General features: G+C 38.4%; 1 long non-coding RNA gene across 3 annotated transcripts in view; it reads left to right on the top strand.

Moving 5' to 3' along the window:
• The window catches only part of LOC143688677 (uncharacterized), a 55,896-nt gene extending 35,833 nt beyond the window's left edge, over nt 1-20,063 (top strand). Inside the window, exons 2-4 of one of the 3 annotated variants that reach the window (XR_013178219.1) lie at nt 10,943-11,250; nt 11,578-11,708; nt 11,892-11,986. This is a non-coding gene — a long non-coding RNA (uncharacterized LOC143688677). Of the gene's footprint in view, nt 1-10,942; nt 11,251-11,577; nt 11,987-19,747 lie in introns of those variants that run through there. The other 2 variants (XR_013178220.1, XR_013178218.1) reach the window with 2 other exon arrangements.
• The last annotated feature ends 473 nt before the right edge of the window (nt 20,064-20,536 follow it).

Genomic DNA, 20,536 nt, shown 5'->3' with positions numbered 1-20,536 from the left:
AATCCTATGTCTTTTTCCATAATGTGAAAGGAATGGCACCTAGCATTATCTAACCCAACATTTTGTCATCCAGCAAATATTTGCTTAGCACTCAGTGTATGCATGACACCTGTACTAGGCAGGAAAGTGACGCAACAGTAAGGTTGGCGTGATCATGACCTCCAGACGTTACATCTGATAACAGAGATAGGAGACACAGGTATCTTACAAATAGCTTATACAATGTCTTACATTTGTACCACACTGTTTAATTCAAAATGTGCTTCCTTATATGTTACCTGCATTTCACCCTTTAAGATCATTTTTTCTTTCAGCATTATATAGCTATAAAAGGGAGGTCTCAGAGAAATCACACAGCTACTAAGTAGCTGAATAATTTCAGCCCATGTTGCTCTGTCTCCAAATCACAACCCTTAGTCCCGCCAGGCTGTAAAAGGCCCCCCTTTTGCAGCAAGAGCAGACGGCTCAGGAGGCCCCGAAAAGCTCACTCACCACTTTGCTTCTTTTCCTGAGCTCCACATCCTCTCAGTTTAGAATTCCCCTAACTCTTCTTACTCATCCTTCAAGCCCAGTTGTGAAAAGCACTGAGATCCCAGAAGTGAGTGAGAATCACTCCCCACCCTCTCTGATCTTCAACATCTTTTTTTTTTTTTTTTTGATACTTCTCATGGGCTACTGATTCAATTCCAAGCAGAGAGTGAATCAATGTTTATCCAACATTATGAGATGTCGGGTACTTTGGCATATCTATTTAATCCTCACAATAATGCCGTGAGGTATTCTTCTCCTGTCAGGGTTATTTAGAGCAGTCATAAAAAATGCGGCTCCTAGGAACCGTCTGTTATGTTACAGTCTGTTATGTTACCCTCAATGAAATGGGAGAACAAAAGCACCCCACCCCTAGGGCTTTTGTAAAAATTCAATCAAAGTACCTGAAGCATAGTTAATTCTCAATATATGCTAGCTTTCACTAGTCAACTCTGAAGAAATTGAGGCTAACGAAAGTCAACTAAAGGTCATTCAATCTTCAAAGGCCATTAGACTAATATATTTAGTTAGGTTAGATTGAAACAGATCAGTCTAATCCCAAAGCCTGTGCTCTTTTCTCAAGAGCAATTATCCCCAAACTTTTTTATTACATACTCATACCTGTGGGAAAAAAGTGTACCCCCTAGTATTTATTTATTATGAATTTTATTTGCAATACTAAAATAATGTATTAAGTACATCGTAAATCATATGCAAAAAATAGAAATCAAAAGAAGACTATGAATGTACAAACATAAATACAAATTGCACTACAACCTTCCCTCACTCCTGCTTATTATTCTTAGTATATGGCTGAATCTCTGTGCCTTTGTATTATAATTTGCCTTTGTATCCATCACCATAGTGTGTAATATAATAACTTGATTATAGCAGTTGCTCAATAAATGTTGTGAATAAAACAGCATGAGGTTTTAACCTCTGCCGGAAAAAAGAAAAAACGTAGTCACTGCTGTACTAAACTGAGCCATTTGAATGCAAATGTGCTCAAAAGACACTGCCTTGAACTGATTTTTAATATATCCGCTAGCTTTCAGCTGTTAAAGGTCAAGCTTCAGTCCCCTCCCTCCGTGCGTTCATTGAAGGACAGAGTTTGTTATTTAGCATGAACAGCTGGTACCCCAAAAGGGACATTTGCAAGGAGAAGGAAGAAGGTCCCCAAAGGTAAACATATTCCATGCAAAATTCTCTGCTTCCTCTCCGATTGCTGTCCCTTTAAAACCCCTCAATCTCCTGGGGAATTTGAGCTGGTTTAATAACAATGGCTCTCAATTTTTTTTTTTCCATGAATTGACTAAAGTAGAGGGGTAAGTCTTCCTCCCAGAGGTGACTGTCTGTGGGCTGGATGGAAGCGTGTGTTTTATTTCCTTTCCCACCAGAGTAGAGGGTATAAAGGCAGTCACCTGTCAACCCATGCCGGCAATGCAGCTCAGCAGCCCACTTTCCCCATCACTGCTCTCCATCACTCTAAACGGTCTCCAGAGACAATCATTATTACGGGACATGTTCCTAAGAGTAGATAAATGGAACTCCTCCTGCCAGCCTGCATAGGGAAAGATGGACATTCTTGGCCAAAAATATGAAAGGGCCTGGAGCTTTATTGACATTTACATCAAAAATAGTTAGCAATGAAAGCAGCTGTTGTGGCGTGCTTTCACCGCAACGTGTTTGGAATATGCTGTGAATTGAAATACAGACCTCCTGACAAGCAATTTACCTTCTGTCAGTCTCCATGTGCTTGCAGCATTACTGGGTACTCGCTGTGATAGGCCACTTAAAGCTGCACATGTGTACAGTTTGGATGAAAGATTAACTACAATTTGAGGCAGGAAGTAACGAATTGTGGAGTGTCATTCATAATGGCCCACGTTGTCATCTGCAGGGTGACACCACAGCAAGAAGGGGCCTCTGTTGTGACTGGCTTACGGAATCAGGTGTCATTCTTTCTAATGAAGATCTGACTCCAATTCTAATAAGCAGAGTGCAAGACAGCTCAGGAACGGAAGCATTAGTCTGTCTTGTTTGTTGACATTATGGTGATGACTAAAATGCCTTTATGCAAGGAATTCTTTCTGAAGCGATTAAATAGGAGCAATTGTAATGCAGCACAGAATGGCCCAGAACAAAAGCTGTGCCAGGAGTTAATTTCTGCATTTATTCTTCTCAGTTGACCCAGTGCATTGCATTTTTCCCCTTTAAAAATGTGTGCTTTGTGAAACATTTGGACGTCGCCTGTTTAAAATGCTGATTGCTTCATTTCAGCAAGACCTAGAATTCCAGTCTCTTTGCTGTAAAATTCAGTATCAAGTTTTGATGGTGCTTCCAGAAAGCAATGTGGCATTTATTACGAATATGGATAGATTAAATACTTAGTTGCTCTTTCTCTAAAGCTGTTGCCCTGAGCAATGCTCTGCTGCTCCAGAATCAATATTTAGTCACATCTAAACAGAATAAGTAATTGATGCATTTCTTTCCCAGGCTAAGGAGTTCCTCATTTTCAACCTGATAAATCTGCCCCACAGTATAGAGCCAATGGACAACTGCCTAAGTTGATTTTTCTCTAGAAATCAAGCCCTTTGTGAGATATTATCATGTTTATGGGTCATTATACAGTTTGAAAGGAGGGCAGAGTTTCCTTTTCCTTACTAAGTGCTGGGAAGCGGCCCTCTGTCTCTTTTGTCTCTTACTAGCATTTGATTCCTTGGGTTCCTCAGGGTAACAGCTGAGAGGAAGCTGTAGACAATAGTTTAATTTTTCATAACTCAGATAGGAAGAAGGGATTAGCACCACGATACTGCAAGCACCCAATGAGTTTACATTTCTGGTTGTGTATCTGAGATCCTCACAGGCGATTCATCAATCTTTGAGCTGTCCGGTTATTGCTTTCTGCAGATTTCACAGCCCCCTTCCACACTAGAATCTCAGAATGCCTGTGTCCAGTATTTCCAGCTATGCTTCAGATGAAAACTGTGACCTGAGATCCTTAGGTAAAACTGGGAATGTAGGCTTTCAAACTCCTCCTGCCAGCCAGCTGCTCTGGAAATTGAAAACCTACCAGCAAAGGCATATTTTTATATCCCATATGTTTGTTTAAACAAAAAGGTAGATATTATCACCGATTTCAGATGAATGCTGAAAGAATTAACTAAGCCTTCTTTGGAAGCATATTCCTGGTAGTGACTACTCCAAACATGTTCCTATAAATATAAATATATGCCATGTATTTCAAACCCCATAAATTCAAGGAATCATTTGTCGTGATGGGCTCTTGGGTGTTTGGCAGCTAACACTGGCTCAGCAGAGAAAATTTATGTGAGGTGAGTCCTAAAAGGCTTGTGTGTATCAAAGCAGAGGGGATCCTGCTGGGTGACTTTTGTTTCCAATGCAACTGCTTTATTTGAGTCTTTTTGTGTCTTTCTGTCAACAAATAGTGGAAGGAAATCACCTGCAGCTGTCTAGCTCCTGGAGAAGATGGAATTTAAGGCAGCTATGCAAATTAACATGCTCTGGGAGCCTCCTCAAAAATCAAACAGGCAGCAAACCCCAAAGCTTCTACTGAGTGATTTGCTTTTTTTTCTCTAATAACCCAGGACTTTCTTTGTATTAAAACCCTATTCCTAGTCCTATGGCTGCTGTAACAATTCATCACAAATGAGGTGGCTTGAAAGAACGCAAATTTATTACCTTATACTTCTGAAAGTTATTTGTTGTGCTGGTTTGAAAGGATATATGTCCCCTAGAAAAGCCATGTTTTAATCAAAATCTCATTTCATAAAAGCAGAATAATCCCTGTTCAATACTGTTTGTTTGGATCTGTAATTAGATCACCTCCCTGGAGATGTAACACATTCAAGAGTGGTTGTTAAACTGGATTAGGTGATGACATGTCTCCACCCATTTGGAAGTGTCTTGATAAGTTTCTGGAGTCCTATAAAAGAGGAAACATTTTGGAGAATAAAGGAGATTCAGAGAGAGCAGAGCAGAACAACATAGCCATGAGAAGCAGAGTCCACCAGCCAGTGACCTTTGGAGATGAAGAAGGAAAACACCTCCCAGGAGCTTCATGAAACAGGAAGCCAGGAGAAGAAGCTCGCAGATGACTCTGTGTTCACCATGTGTTCTTCTAGATAAGAGAGGAAACCTGACTGTGTTCACCATGTGCCTTTGCAGATGAGAGAGAAACTCTGACTTTGTTCACACATGCCTTCTCACTTGAGAGAGATACCCTGAACTTCATCGGCCTTCTTGAATCAAAGTATCTTTCCCTGAATGCCTTTGATTTGACATTTCTATAGACTTGTTTTAATTGGAACATTTTCTCAGCCTTAGAGCTGTAAACTAGCAACTTATTAAATTCCCCTTTTAAAAAGCCATTCTGTTTCTGGTATATTGCATTCCAGCAGCTCGCAAACTAGAACAATTGTCCACAGTGGGTCTTACTAGGCTAAGATCCAAGTGTCAGCAGGGCTGTATTTCTTCTGGAGGTTCTAGGCAAGACTCTGTTTCTGTGCCTTTTCCAGCTCCTAGAGCCTGCCTGCCTACCTTGGCTTATCGTCCCTTCCTCCATCTTTGAGGCCAGCCATCACGATGTTCCTTCTCTGATGCTGACCCTCCATCTTCTCTTTCCCTCATGAAGAACCCATCTGGATAATCAGGACAATCTCTGCGCATCGAGATCCTTAAGTTAATCACATCTGCAAAGTCCCTTTTGACACAAAAGGTGACTATATAGTCTATGTGTGTGACTATACAATCCCCAGAACCTGATAGTCATTGAATTCTGGGATTTGGATGTGGGTATCTTCGGGGAAATCATTATTCTGGCTTCCACACTTACTTTACAGAAATCATTTCTGTGTTCATTACCTTTTTTGCCCTCACAACGTTCAGAGATAGTCATGGCAGCCAGGGCTGCTGCTCCTACCATAGGTGAATGAGGAAACAGAGGCTCAGAAATTTTCATAATTTGACCAACTCAACCTAGCAAAGCTCTTTCCACTCCAGACCAATAAATATAATTACAAATATTATGTATGGGTACTTCTTTATACTGAGCTTTTTTGATAGATTGGAGATAAACAGTCAGTCCCTTACAAATCCAATAGTATAATGGTATGACCCGAGTTAAAATTTTAACCAGTTCTTTTCTATCTGGTGACCTGGGCTAGATTACTTAATGTTTCTCTAAACATGTCAACATCCTTATCTTCAAAAAGTTAATAACCAGATAGTGTTGTTAATGATTAGAAAGGATGACAAGATGGGCATTTTGGTACCATGCCTAAAAGGTGGAATGATAACCTGTTAGTTCCTTCCCCTTCTCTGGTATTGCCTTAAGAAAGAGAGAGGACAGCTGAATCATACATCTAAATTAGGGGTATTTGTATCTTTTTTTTTTTTTTTACAAAAAAGGGGGGAAATGTTTTATTAGGCACTATTTAGCATTGGCAATGAAACTAAAATTTGAGATCTTAATCAGTGTGGCAGGTGCTGAGATGTTTCTAAGTGAGCACCTTCCAAGCACTCATCAAATCTCAGCACATACATGTAGATCCCAGGTTGCAGGGAATTATAGCCATTCTACTAAGTTAGATGGGAGATTGCTGGAGATGCATTATAACATAACTGGGTGATGCAAATTTCTTTCCTTAACCCAGGAAAATCCTGGGGAAATGAGAAATAATAAACTAAAAGCCCTTGTTCTATCTTCTTTAATTCTACCCCAAACCCTTTCATTCATGATTTGCTCATGCAGTCATGCATTCATTACTTCCTGAACACTTACTACATAGTGTTGCAGGCATACATTCATTTCTATGAACTTAGGAATACTAAGCTTAATAAAACTTAGTTGTTCTCCAAAATCTCGTAGGCCATCAGTAACAATTGGAAATGACTGTGTGATATAAGTATGCCAAGATGTTTGGGGAGCAAAACCAAAGGGCATCCATTTCAGCCACAAAGGTAAGGGTGTTGGGGTTCACTTCATAGGAAGGGGTTATCTAATATGAGCAATGAGTAGTAAGTAGGAACTACCAAGTAAATAGAGAGAGGAGCAAGGTAAAAGCAGGGCATGCATAAAACATGGAGAAGAGAGCATATGACATGTTTGGTGGACTAAAGTAGTTCACAAAGTAGTTATGTAGCTAAAGTAGTTCATAGAACTTTAGGAAATGTGCTATCCCTCTCTGCCTCCTCCTCCCCAAAAGCTCTCGGGTAGCAATGTAGACCCCCACTCCCAAGAGCCTCACATGCACCAGCTCTGTCCCAAGGAATAGGACAAGCAATTTTTTCTTTCAGACAAGTTTCCCAAACTTTTTTCTGCTGATTTATAAATACATCTCCCCTCAAAAGCACTGACTGCTTTTTCATACTTCTATATCCATATTTTGTGGAAAATATTCTAATGCTTCAGACTCCACCAGAGTAATTTCCACCTTATTCTACAGAGCTAGAAAATGTGAACTGAAAACAAGTTCAGTGAGAAACCCACCATTTGTCTATCTGAAATTCAGCATAAAGGTCTCTGACTCTTTCTGCCTTTGCTCCCCAAGGGTTGAAAATGCAAAATGTGATCCAATCAGGAAAGTGAGTGGTTATACACCTACTGAGAGGATGCTGATTTGGAGACAGCCAGAGAATTGCCTTTCCTCCCACACCCACCCACACACAGACATCACCATCAATACTTCTTTTTCTATAGTAGAAGTAGATTGCCAACTTCTATAAAACAATCAGACAAGAGGCAGGAATGAAGAATTGTGGGTGTTGTATTTTACTCTGGAAAATGTATTCGTTTATTCAGCACGAACAGATGGACCCAGAAGCAAGAAGACCCCAGGTAGTATTACGTACTGTGTATTGAGTTTCCCTTGTGTTCTGCTGAAAGTATGAGAGCCCATGTGGGGAACACAAGGCGCCATGTCAGCACTACAGAGACACACAGGATGAAAGCCTGGTGGGTTCTGGGTGAGGCTAGAGGCTGTATACGTGAATCCGCTTTCCAATAACAGGCCTGAGGATTGGATTTGCAAGCACCCAAGTGGGCAGGGAATAAAACCACTGAATTAAAACCACAATGAGGTAACACTGAAAACCCTCTAGGATGACTACAATAAAAAATGTGGATAATAACAAGTGTTAGCGAGGATCTTGAGAAATTGTAACCCCTGCACCCTGCTGGTGAGGAGGTAAAATGTTGCAGTCACTGTGGGACGCTGTTTGGTGGTTCCTCAAAAGGTTAAGCTTAGAATTACCACAAACCAGCAATTCCACTCCGAGGTATATACTCAAAAGAATTGAAAACAGATAATCAAGTAAAGACATGTACACACATGTCATAGCAGCACTATTTACAACAGTCAAAAGATAGAAACATCCCAAATGTCCATCAATGAATGAATGGATAAACAAATTACAATATATACATAAATGGAACATTTTTGAAACACAGGAACAAATAAAGTATAGATACATGCTACTGCATGGTTGAGTCTCAAAAACATTATGGGAAGTGAAAGAAACCGGATGCAAAAGATCACATTTTGTGTGATTTCATTTACAGGAAATATTCAGAGTAGGCAAATCCATAAGACAGAAAGCACCTTGGTGGCTGCCAGAAGCTGGAGGGAGGGAGAATGGAGAGCAACTGCTTAATGGGTTTGGGATTTCCTTTCTGGGTGATAAAAATGTTTTGAAACTAGACAAACGTGGTGCACACTATTATGAACACATTAAATCCCACTGAATTGTTTTGCAATGGTAAATTTTATGTTATGAAAATTTCACTGGTTAATTTTAAGCTATGCAAATTTCACCACCATGAAAATAAGTAATTAAAAAAAATAACATTACAAACACAGCTAATCAATTCCTTATTGGTAAAGACTAGACCTATATGGAGGGGAAAAATAAGCACACAAATAAAATAAGACTAAGATTTTGGATTAAAAATTACTATACAGGATAAGGGAAATGGGCAGACTCAGAGGAAGAAGAGACCTCTGAAAGAGATTTACTACAGGTATCAGGGGAAAAAATCATAGAATGGCTTCAAAAATCAGTAATATACAAGAACATAGAGCCTTTATGAAATGGGACAGGAACTCATACATAGAGAAAAAAGACTAAAGGAAAGAAGATGAAATGAAAATGATACAAGAGAGAAAAAGCAGTAACAGAACTAGAACTACAACACATAGCAAAATTACCATGAAAAGTACAGTTGACACTATGTTAAAATCACATCAATGTATGCAGAACAAACTTAAGACTGTCCTTCAGAAAAAAAAGAATAAAAGGACAGTCTTAAAACCAAAGAGAGGCAAGGTGTCAGAACACTAAGAATAGTAACAGCCTCAAATTTATGCTTTTGCTTAAGAAAATAACCTACAAAAACTAACAAAATCCAAAAAGCAAAGACATCATTTCAGAAAATTTTAGGGAGCTTCTAAGTGACCTGAGAATGCAAGATTGAAAGGGCCCACCATGTTCTTTGCAAACATCAACAAGAAAACATCGACTCATGGTACATAGTGACATTTTTTTTAATTAAAAGCATAAAGAAGAAATCCAGAATAAATGAATGCAGAGACCAAACTGTGCATCTTAAAACAAATGAAAAGCTGGATTAATTTCGCAATTCAAAAAATACATAGAAAATCATGAAAGCAAGAGAGGAAATACCCAAGTAGCAGGAATGCATGAAAAATTCAAAGCCAAAGCAAAGGAAACTGGAGCTGCATGACTCTCAGGGGCTTCAGAAATAGTTCTCATGGAATCTGATCAAGCCCCAGGTCTAACCACCAGTCTACAGGAAAATTAGGGACGGAGAAAGAAGAGGGTAAGCAACATGGCAGGTATGCCATTAGCAAATTCCAGACTGTAAGAAACTCAACAGAAAACCGGGTTTCTTCAATAAATAAACTGGAAAATAGCAAAGGTAGGGGGAGAAAGCAAATGCAAGTAAAAAATACTTGAGAGACTATCAAACAATTACAATGTATGTTCTTACTTGAATTAAGACATAAACTGTTAATTAAAATGGCTCTTAGCCTCAGGGCTGGGGACTGTGTTTTAATACCCGTAATAGTACAGAAGCATCATCAGGATGTGGGAAGCCAGGAAATGGAACTGAGCTTCCTACATGAAGTCAGAAGCCACAAAAACCCTCTGCTCAGAGAATCAGAGACCAGGAAACACCACTAGAAACTTGGGAAACAGTGAGAAAGCTGGGAGATTTCAGGGAGGGAGTGGGGTGGGGATATGTGAAAACAAAGCAGGTCCAAAATACTCTAAAACATGTCAGAAGATAACTGTGGGAAAATTATTTAAAAGAAGAATAACAATATTGATGAACATTAGACTTTTCTTTGGTATACATGTTAAAATGTAAGGGTAACTACTAAAGAGTGAAATAATACTGTTATAACTTTCAAAGCAGAGGAAGCTTTCTAGGAGAGGAAAATAAATAGAAGGTAGAAAGTCCCATCAGTTTTAAATAAAAGAGGAAAAAAGGAAGAGAAAATTCAGTTAATAGAAACATATATATAAATATGTTAAGTGGAGTAAAACTTGTTCAAAGCAGAGTCTCAGGTAAGATATAAAAAAGAAACCCAAATCCAGCTATAAATTATTGCAATACACATAAAACATATGTTAATACGAGGGATGTTTAGAAGGAAAAGAGTAAGAGGTACCAGACAAATACTAAACCAGAGGAAACTGGTGGATTGATAAATCAGGCATAATAGACTTTAAGAGATATAATTAAAGAAACATTACACCAAAAAATGGACAATTATAACCTGTGTGTGTGTGTGTGTGTGTGTGTGTGTGTTAACAACCTTGCCTCTTGTATACAGAGCAAAAATTGTCAAAACAACAAGGTGAAATCAGCAAATATACAATCATGATATAGAGTTTAACATAGATGAAAGGTCAAAATTAGTGAGGATATAAATTTGAACAGTATAATTAACAAGTCTAATCTAATGGATTATCCTAAAGACACTGCTGTGTTCTCAAAATAGAGACAATACTTTTTCATGTAGAATTTTGGAGGCTCCCCTAACTCCACTCTGAATCCCCAGCTTAACCAACCAGTGGCCTGTGGCATCCTTGCCCTGCCTTGTGGTCCAGAAGTGCCTCCATGCTAAAAGCCCGGGCAAGCATTCTCAGGTTTTGCTGTCCTGCATGGTGGCCGTGCAAAATGTCTGAAAACAGTTTCATTATTTTTGTAGTTATTTACAGCAGAAAGGAAAGTCCCATCCCATTTCTACCATGCCAGTCAGAAGCAGGAGTGGAGCATACACGTTTCCCATTTACGTGGCCTCCTCTCCCTCTTATGAGCCTTTCTTTTATCTTTCTTTCTTTCTTTCTTTTTTTATTTTCATAGTTTCAAGACAATTTGGAATTTTATGACTCAACAAACTCCAGTTAAACCATAAGTCCGGGATGACAGAAAATATTTAAAATTAGGAAATGAAACAAACCTAAAGCAGAGGGTGACAATGCCATTTTAACTCCCGCGGCTGAGTGCCGAGCTGGTTAACAACATGATAACTCCAAAGACCCTACTTGCATCAGCACCTACAAAGCAAACCAAGACACTGCGGAAGGCCAGGCCATGGGAGAGCGGCACTGTAACTCCTTTACCCATGGTGCCATAAGAACCCCTATGTCACAAGTGATACTTTTCAATTGGTAAGTCTAACGAGAGTTGCAAGTGATGACCTTCCCTCTGTGTTCATAATGATGCTTCCTTTCAGTTTTCATGTGGACAGCAGCAGAGAGATTTACAAGGTCACAGAACTAATGTGACGCAAGTTAAGTGATTATCATCTATTTACATGCCATGTTATTGTAGTTCAAATAACCCATTTGGAACACGTACAATTTGGCTCTCCTCATGCTGGGACAGTGATCTTTGTATGAGGTACAGGGGGCCTACTAGAGGGCCTTATCATGGGACTTGAAGATGATGCCACTCTCCCTGAGAGTGTCAGCTCTCACCCCACTCCCCTCCCTCAGCCCCTACTCTCACAGCAACTAAAAGAGCCAGCATTGCACTACGAGGAAAAACGCCTTGAAACTCTTTGACCGTACCTCTGACTTCCATCACATGAAAGGCCCAGGCATGGGGCTGCCCAGCACACGACATGGTAAGTTTGCTAGAAAATGTGCTGATCCTGTGCATGCCCAGTAGCAGACCTTCCCTCCTGGGGGATTTACTACTCGGTCAATGCATCAAGGAGATGAGAAAATGCAGGGCATGGGCAGAAGGCATGTCCTGAGTCCTCTGGCTAAATTCTGAACACCATCTTTTCTCATCCCTGGATTCACAGTCACACTGGCTCCCCAACCATTTAAAGCAGGCAGTGCACATAAGCACAGCTGTCTACTGAAACAGTAAACAGGGACTGCAGCAGGCCACATGCGGAGATACTTTGAGTTCATGGTAACTTACTACTGCAAATAAAGTCCAGATCTAGTCATTGCAAACTTTTCTGGTTTCTTTGTGTTTACTGTCTTTTGCTCTATTTTAATTGGAGAATTGAAGCTGAAGAGAACTGAAGCATTCACAAATGTTATTTTAAAAATTTCTTTAAATTATTTGAAACTGTTTTCCGAACTTTAGCATATTGCCCTTTATGCCCAGTGCCCAAATATTTACTCCAGGACCCAAAAAATGAATGGCCTCTTCATAAGAGAAAGTGGAAGAAAAATTTACACAGATGGAGCATTTTAAAGTAAAATAACTATCAATATAAAACATAACAATTTACTTTATTACTTATGAAAATGACAAGAAGAATCTTTTAAATTGTTTAGTTTTTCTCTTATGAGCTTCCCAAAGAAACTCCATAAAAACATTTGCAAATGTTTCCACAAGGAAAGTTTCTGAAATATGTTTAAATATTTATGGGATGTTAAAAATGAGGCATTAATTGGCAAACAACTTAATTAAAATGCTTTCTCAAGTAATTAGCACCAAATACTTCCCTATCTGTTTTGCATGCCATTTGTCTTATTCTGTTTGTTAAGCCTGCCTGTCAGTCAAACTTCGCTTCAGGTAATTTTTTAGCTCTTTAGGGAAAATCTTCAAAAATTACATCTGAATTTAAAATATTTTGATTATCATTTTTATCTAGTAAATTCTCTTTTTCACTTCATCTTCTATATGTCCCAGTAAGCCACTATCCTGGGAATTTAGGGCCTGAAGATGAAATTCTGCATCAAGGCATTACTGAGTTTCCAAAAACACTCTCCAGAGAACAAACTGAATCAATCTAGAATCAACAAACAGTGCAGTTAATTAATGAGAACACCATAAGGGAGCTTTTTTAAACAATGTTGACGGCTGCTGCCTCAGGACCGAAAGGACCAGAAGTTATTGCTGGTTTGAAAGAAGTGACTCTTACGGCTCCCCCAAGGCACCTTTTGCTTACATTAGCTATTTACCACAACTTTTCTTTTTATTTGTACCCTAGGGGAAGTGCACTTATTTCCTAAATTACTTTTTAAGTGATGCTTATTCCTGCCAGTAGCCTGAGGTACACAGTGAAGGTACCATAGAGTAAACAAAAACAAAAACCAAGTCTGAAGTAGAACGGAACGTCTGCAGAAAAATCCCTACACTACATGACTTGGGTGCAAATCCTGAGATGGCACCGAAAGTGTGGAGGAATCAAATCCTATTATCTGGCCAAGAGAAGGCTCCCTCAGTGGGCCTGGTTGGGGAGGGGGATGGACGAGTGAAGAGGGATGGACAGACAGGGTGGGATGTATCTGAGGCAGGTGGTAGGGTTGGGCAGACATGGTTAGGAAGATGTAGATACTTATTTGGGGCACCAGACCTAATTAAATCGAGTCCGGCTGCATCTTGATGTTTAAGAGCGCCACTCCATAAAAACCCATCTTTGCGTGCTGACTGACCTCAGCTCCTGAAAAAATAAGTGCCTGGCACATAGTAGGCAGTCAAGAAATGTTTGTTGGATGGGTACTTACATTATTAAAGGTTGAAGGGAATAGGAGCTGTTAAAAAATCTTAACTCTGCCAATAATTCCCTCAGTAACTTAGAGGCACCTGAAGAAATTGTTAGCTTTTAGAATTAGCTATTGGCCTGATGTCAAATGCATGGTATAAGAAATAGTAAATTAAAAATTAAGTTCTTCACTACGTATTTATTGAAAACCTACTAGATGTCATGCATTGTGTTAGGCTTGGAAATTAACAGTGATTAAAAGACAGACCTGGTTCCTGCCAGTTTGCCAGGGCTGCTGTGACAAATAACATGCAGTGGGTTGGCTTAAATAAAAGGAATTGATTGTCTCATGATTTGGGAGAGTAGAAGTCTAGTATCAAGGTATTGGTAGAATTTGCTTTCTCCCAGAGTCTACAGAGTTTCAGCAATCCTCCATCACATGGCAATCTTTCTCTCCTTGCATCTGGTCTTCTGGTTTCCACTAATTTATGGCTTCTGCTGACCTACCTGGTCTGAATTTCCTTTGCATTTGAGGACTTCTGTCACATGGATTAAGGCCCATTCTGACTCAATATGGCCTCATCTAAGTAAGATCTTTGAAGTTCTTATTCACAAATGAGCCCACAACTCAACCAATAACATCTTCAAAGTTCCTGTTTCCAAAAGGATTCACACCCACAGGCCCAGAGGTTAGGACTGCCTGTTTTCTGTGGATGACATGATTCAATTCCCAAGACTGCTGTTCTGGTTTGCCAGCTGCTGGAAAGCAACACACCAGAGATAACTGAGTTTTAATAAAAGGGGATATATTTCATTAGTTCTTCAGAGGAAAGGCAGCTAATTTTCAACTGAGGTTCTTTCTTACATGGGAAGGCACAGGATGATCTCTGCTGGTCTTCTCTCCAGGTCTCTGGGTTCCAACAACTTTCCCTGGGGTGATTCCTGTCTGCATCTCCAAAGGCCTGGGCTGAGCTATGAGTGCTGAGAGGAGGTATGCTGAGCTGCTTGGGCTGTACCACATTGAGCTCTCTCATTTGAGCACCAGCCAGTTAAGTCAAATATCATTCATTGCAGCAGGCACACCTCCTAGCCAACTGCAGATATAATCAGCAACAGATGAGGTTCACACACCATTGGCTCATGTCCACAGCAATAGATCTAGGCACCTTCACCTGGTCAAGTTGACAAATGAATCCAACTACCACAACCGCCTTAACTGCACTTGCAGGCTGATGAGAAATCAGATGTTAATCTAATAATGGTGTGCTCATTTGAAATGATGTCTGTACCCTAGAAAAGCCATGTTTTCATCCTAATCCCTCTTTGTAAAGGTAGCTGTTTCTTCTAATCCCTATTCAGTACTGTATGTTTGAAACTGTAATTAGATCATCTTCCTGGAGATGAGATTTAATCAAGAGTGGTTCTTAAACTGGATTAGCTGGATGTGTGTCTCCATCCATTTGGGTGGGTCTTGATTAGTTTCTGGAGTCCCATAAAAGAGGAAACATTTTGGAGAAAGAAGGAGATTCAGAGAGAGCAGAGCAGAACAACATAGCCATGAGAAGCAGAGTCCACCAACCAGCGATGTTTGGAGATGAAGAAGGAAGATGCCTCCCGGGGAGCTTCATGAAACAGGAAACCAGAAGAAGCAGCTAGCAGATGATGCCGTGTTTGCTATGTGCCCTTCCAGATGAGAGAGGAACCCTGACCATGTTTACCATGTGCCTTTCCAGATGAGAGAGAAACTCTGACTGTGTTCACCATGTGCACTTCTACTTGAGAAAGAAACCCTGAACTTCATCGGCCTTCTTGAATCAAGGTATCTTTCCCTGGATGCCTTAGATTTGACATTTCTATAGACTTGCTTTAACTGGGACATTTTCTTAGCCTTAGAATTGTAAACTAGCAACCTATTAAATTCCTCTTTTTAAAGGCCATTCCATTTCTGGTATATTGCATTCCGGCAGCTAGCAAACTAGGACAAATGGCAACGATATTTGATAAAAATGTTATAAGTGCCTTGAAAGCAATGCTGGGTTCAGGAGATTGGTGTGGTCTGATAAAGCCACTTCCTTATATGATGGAAATATATTAAATGCTCAAGGATCAATTTAAGGAAAAAGTGGAGTTTAGGAGTTCAAATATCTGCGTCTTTCTTGTGAGTTAAAAAATCTCATCTAAATCTCATCTAACTCTGAAATACAGTGTTATTCAAGATATCAGCTGCTTTAAACTAAGCTATGCAGTTCCAAAACTTTTAAAACTTGTACACCCACATACGACTATTTTAGTAGAATAAGTAGGCATTAAATTCAGTAAGTCTTAATTCCTTTTCCTATAATTAGGATTTTAAAATATCTTAGCAAAAAAGAAATGATTAATCTTTTAATTAATGAATAACAAAACATATAAACTTTTTTACTTAAAGTTTAGGGTTTATATTAAGCACAACAATATGGCAGGAAAAAAGTGGATATTGACTAATGGCTTTCTATGCTCCAGAAACTATGCTAGATCCTTTTGCTCATTGTCAATATTCAAATATATTTTAGTAGTTTCCCAAAACTACAAAATTTGGGTTTCTTTCCAAACAAGTTTTTCTCACACTGAGTGCTTTGGTTTGCTACCTAAGAATGGATAGGAGGAGATATTACAATTCAGGCTAGTGAACAATTTTTTAAATTTAAATGCTTACATGGATAAAACACACAGATATTACCTCTGCTCATGTCTTTACTTAGCACTGTGAGCCCAGTATATGACCAGTGCTGGGCTCACAAAGGTGCGACATTATTTGTGAAAAGATGAATAGATAAAGGAATAAGTCAGAGTTTTGTAACTATCATAATTTTATCGATTGTGTGTGTATATGTGTGTCAGAAAGAGAGAGAAAGAGACACTGTTGGTACCTACTGGGCATGCCTAATTCTTCCCGATTCCTTAATTACATAGATTACTTGCCACCTAATAATATTGAATTTCTTCACTGATGAAAGCTAACAGAACTGTTGAGAACTAGATTTTTAAATGGTTGGTACTATCTGTGTTGGCCAAGACAAAAACATGAGTAGTTTGGATTTTAGGCATTATCCAGTATGAATACAGTCAAATTCTAGAGAACCAACATGATAGGAGAGCAAATGACCATTACTGTTTACATGGAGGGGTGCATCAGTTGGTCTATTTTATTCTACCTACTATGCCACTATTCAGAAATACTCAAATGCTTGTACTTGGGTGAATATGATACTGCTTTTCACCTTGGTATCTGCATACCTCCTGACCTCTTCCACGAGTTTGGGAAATCCAGAAGGCAACTCAAATAACCTAAACTAATATGAAATTTAGGTGATACCTGATTGAAAGAGCATAAAAGCGATAAGGGCTGGAAAGTAAAAAAATCTCAATAGAATAGTTTATTATAATACTTATTTCTGGAGATGAAACTAACTTACTTTGTCTTCAAGGATCTGATGTGCACTCTTTTCAATGGTCAGAAAACTGAAGACCCTAGATAAATAAGAAATGGGCAAAAATTCACGGCATTTGAAAAGTAATTTTAAGGGGCTAATATTTAAGAAAAGTATTCAATAAAGTATTGGTTGAAGCAATCATGAAGATGCCAAAGATGATAGAATTGCATAAAGTGAAGACTATAGAGGAATAGAAATGGGGTAGGCCATGGTCGCTCAGCAGGTAGAGTTCTGGCCTGCTGTGCTGCAGACCCGGGTTCAATTCCTGGTGCCTGCCCATGCGAAAAAAAAAAAAAAAAAAAAAAAAAAAGAACAGAAATGATAGAGAATGCGTTGAGAAAAACAAAAGGGAAAGAATTAGGAAATTATGTTTGGAAGCTCTCATTCCATTTTTACAAACCAGTTGTTCATTCTCTGGCAAAGTGGAGGATTAATGCAATGGCAATAAAATGGGCAAAAAAAGAAGCCTAAGTATACTTACACAAGAACACAAATTTTTGTGAAATTAGTAATAACTAAACTCTATCCTCTTCTCTCTCTAGTCACAAATCACAAATTGTGGAACAAAATAATAGCAGGCTCTCAAAGGAACCAAATAGTAATATTCATTCATAGTATATCTGGGCATTTACAATGTTTAGTCTAAAAATAATGAAGCAATGCCAGAAACCAGAGGTAATCTGTTAAAAGTAACATAGAAATTTCAGGTGCAATCATCATAATAGATATTAAAATCAGATAAATTTTGACATTCCATATAAATATTAACAGATAAATAAATACCCTTAATCTTTAATAAATTCCCTAGGAAGTTACACATGGCAGCGGGAATATCCAATGTAACAGCAATCTGAAAATCAATCCAGTTCTACATCAATCTGTAGGTTCATTATTAATTATCAAATCTAGGTTGAAGAGTCCATAGCTCTCTGATAAGTCTGGGTTATTCTCACACCAAGGGCTGGATTTGATCTGATTTACATCCGCAAGATTTCCTTTAACTTTACAGCAAGATATGAGCGATGTTATGAATTTGAACCAAATTAGATTCCCAAATAGCATTTTTCTTTGAAAGTGGCTTGCTCTTTTGTAGAATTCTATCAGTGACACTTGGGCAGAATTTAGCCATGGTGGCAGGGACATCTGGGCATTTACCCCAATGTGTTCAACACATTGTCAGATCAAGAGATATATGTGCAGTGCAGAATGGATGGTTTGGGTTTCACAGAGCATTGGAAATTTCTCCCAAGAAGAAAAGTGTCTGTTTGGATTAGATGGTTTCCAGTTAAACAGATGGGGTACCAGCCTCCTGGGTTTAAAACTGGCAGAACCTTTTAGGGCATTCAATAAAAGAATCAACAGTGTTCAAAGAGGAAGCAGAATCACTAGGGTCAAAAACCACATATTTTTTCATACAAACTAAAAAAGTTAACATATCTACAAGTCAAATGTACTAATAAATTTGATTCTTCCACAAATAATTGTTATATAAGTTAATAGAAATTATCATTATATTTTTTCAGTTTTAACATTTTTGTCCTCCAATTACCCAATTGAGCAAAATTTTCAATTTTGTAGAGCACTTTTAGTTTTCCATGGTCTAGAGTTAAGATGATACATGACAAATGCTAGTCTCCTCCTTTCCCCAGTCAATCATGTCTCAAGCTGTAAGTAAGGGTCATTCCAGAGTGGGTTTGGTTTAAATTAATGGGCATATTTTCACTATTTAATATGCTCAGGGCACTATATTAGATTTAAAAGATGAATAACACTTACTCCTTGCACCCAAGGAATTTACTATCCAAGACATTCATTCTCTACTTTTTCCTGCTTCCACATTCATCATATGGGCAAGACATTCCAGAATTTTTTTTCAACCTGGAGATATGATCACCTGAAGGGTTTAAGATACTATAGATCCTCACATCCTCCAGAGTTCCATTTAAAAATCACTGATCTAGTAGGGTAAAAAACAACCTACAAACCAATAGATGTAGCAAGGCTTTCAAGGGGCTGTTTAAGAATTTAGATCAAGTATAGTGAAGGCGAGACAATTAGCTTAGTTTTACATGTGCTTCTGTTTATTTGGGACTGTCCACATAGATAGCCTAGCACTGAATGTGTCTGGAGTTCAGGAGAGAGAAATTTGGGGCAGCATATGGGTTGAGGTTGGAGACAACAATGCAGATGAATTGGGGTCACAAAGGGGCAGGTACTGAAAACCAAATGTGCAAAGGAACCCAAGAAATGAGTATGTTGTAAAAGTCAAAGGGTGAAAATGTTTCCATGAGTGAGTTAACTGATGTTAAGTGTAGGAGAGATCAAATAATATTAGGCCTGACAAGAATGGACTGGGTGTGGCAACTTAGTTATAATTGATGACTTTTCCATGAGCAGATTCTATGATGAGATGACCAAAGAGAGATTGTAGGGGAAAAGTAGGAAAGAGGTGAGTAGGGGGAACTTGGGAATTTGGTGACAATCTTTCGTGTAATGAAAAGATGAAAAAATATGAAGAGTGTTCAAGTGTTTAAGAACAATGGTGTTTAAATTTAACCAAGGGTTTGGGAAGAGGAGTCATTTGTTGGTTTGCTTGCATTTCTGTGCTTTCTTATTTAATTAATATTAACTTGAGTGGGATTCTAAGATTTTTGGAAGGAACAAGTTAAGAATGAGTGGTTAAAAATGGAGGACAAAGAATTCCAGGAAAGATAAAAGGTTTTTTTTTTATCTTTCAAATAGGTTTCCTACGTGTAAATCCATTCCATGAAAACAAAGAAAATTAAAGAAAAGAAGCAACAATGATGAAGAAATATTTAAGCCCAAACTTTACAAAAACTAGCTTTTGAAGATGAACAGATTTGAATAACAACATGCTTGATTCTACATACCTGAAATACTTTTAAAAAATTAATCATATACCGATAAATGAATCACTTCATCAGAAAACTGGGAAAGGGCTAGGAAGAGGAAAGTGATAGAGAAAGAAATATAAATGGATGACATAAATAAGAAATATGTTCAGCCTCACTATTAACCAAAAAAAATGCAAAATGAAATGAGATATTCTTAGATCATAAAGATTGAAAAAACAATAATGCCCCAAAATGGTGGGAATATGGGAAGTATGAAGTCATTGACTTTGCTAGTATGGGTGTAAACTGACAGTTTTCCAGAGATAATTTGTAAATAAAACTAAATATTAAATGTCCATATACACTGAGAAATTCACTTCTAATAATTTCCCAAAGAAATAATATTTCAAAGGTATATGTACAAAGATAGTCACTGCCATGATGTTAAAAGAGTTATGAATTCAAATCAATAGGAGAGCTTAAAAATAAAATGGCAGCTATGAAAACATTAAAGGGACTAAATCAATTGTATGTACTGCCATAGGAAAATGTTAGTATGGATTATTAAGCAATGAAAGCTGTTTGCATGAATGGCAGAAAATAAATTATAATCTCACTTATATAAAGTAAAACTCCACACACACAGACACACAGACATACAGATAGCAGGTAATAG

Source organism: Tamandua tetradactyla, chromosome 6, assembly GCF_023851605.1.
Source record: "Tamandua tetradactyla isolate mTamTet1 chromosome 6, mTamTet1.pri, whole genome shotgun sequence".
NCBI lineage: Eukaryota > Metazoa > Chordata > Mammalia > Pilosa > Myrmecophagidae > Tamandua > Tamandua tetradactyla.
The sequence above is the reverse complement of the archived record's forward strand: the minus strand, read 5'-3'. Positions and strand labels throughout refer to the sequence as shown.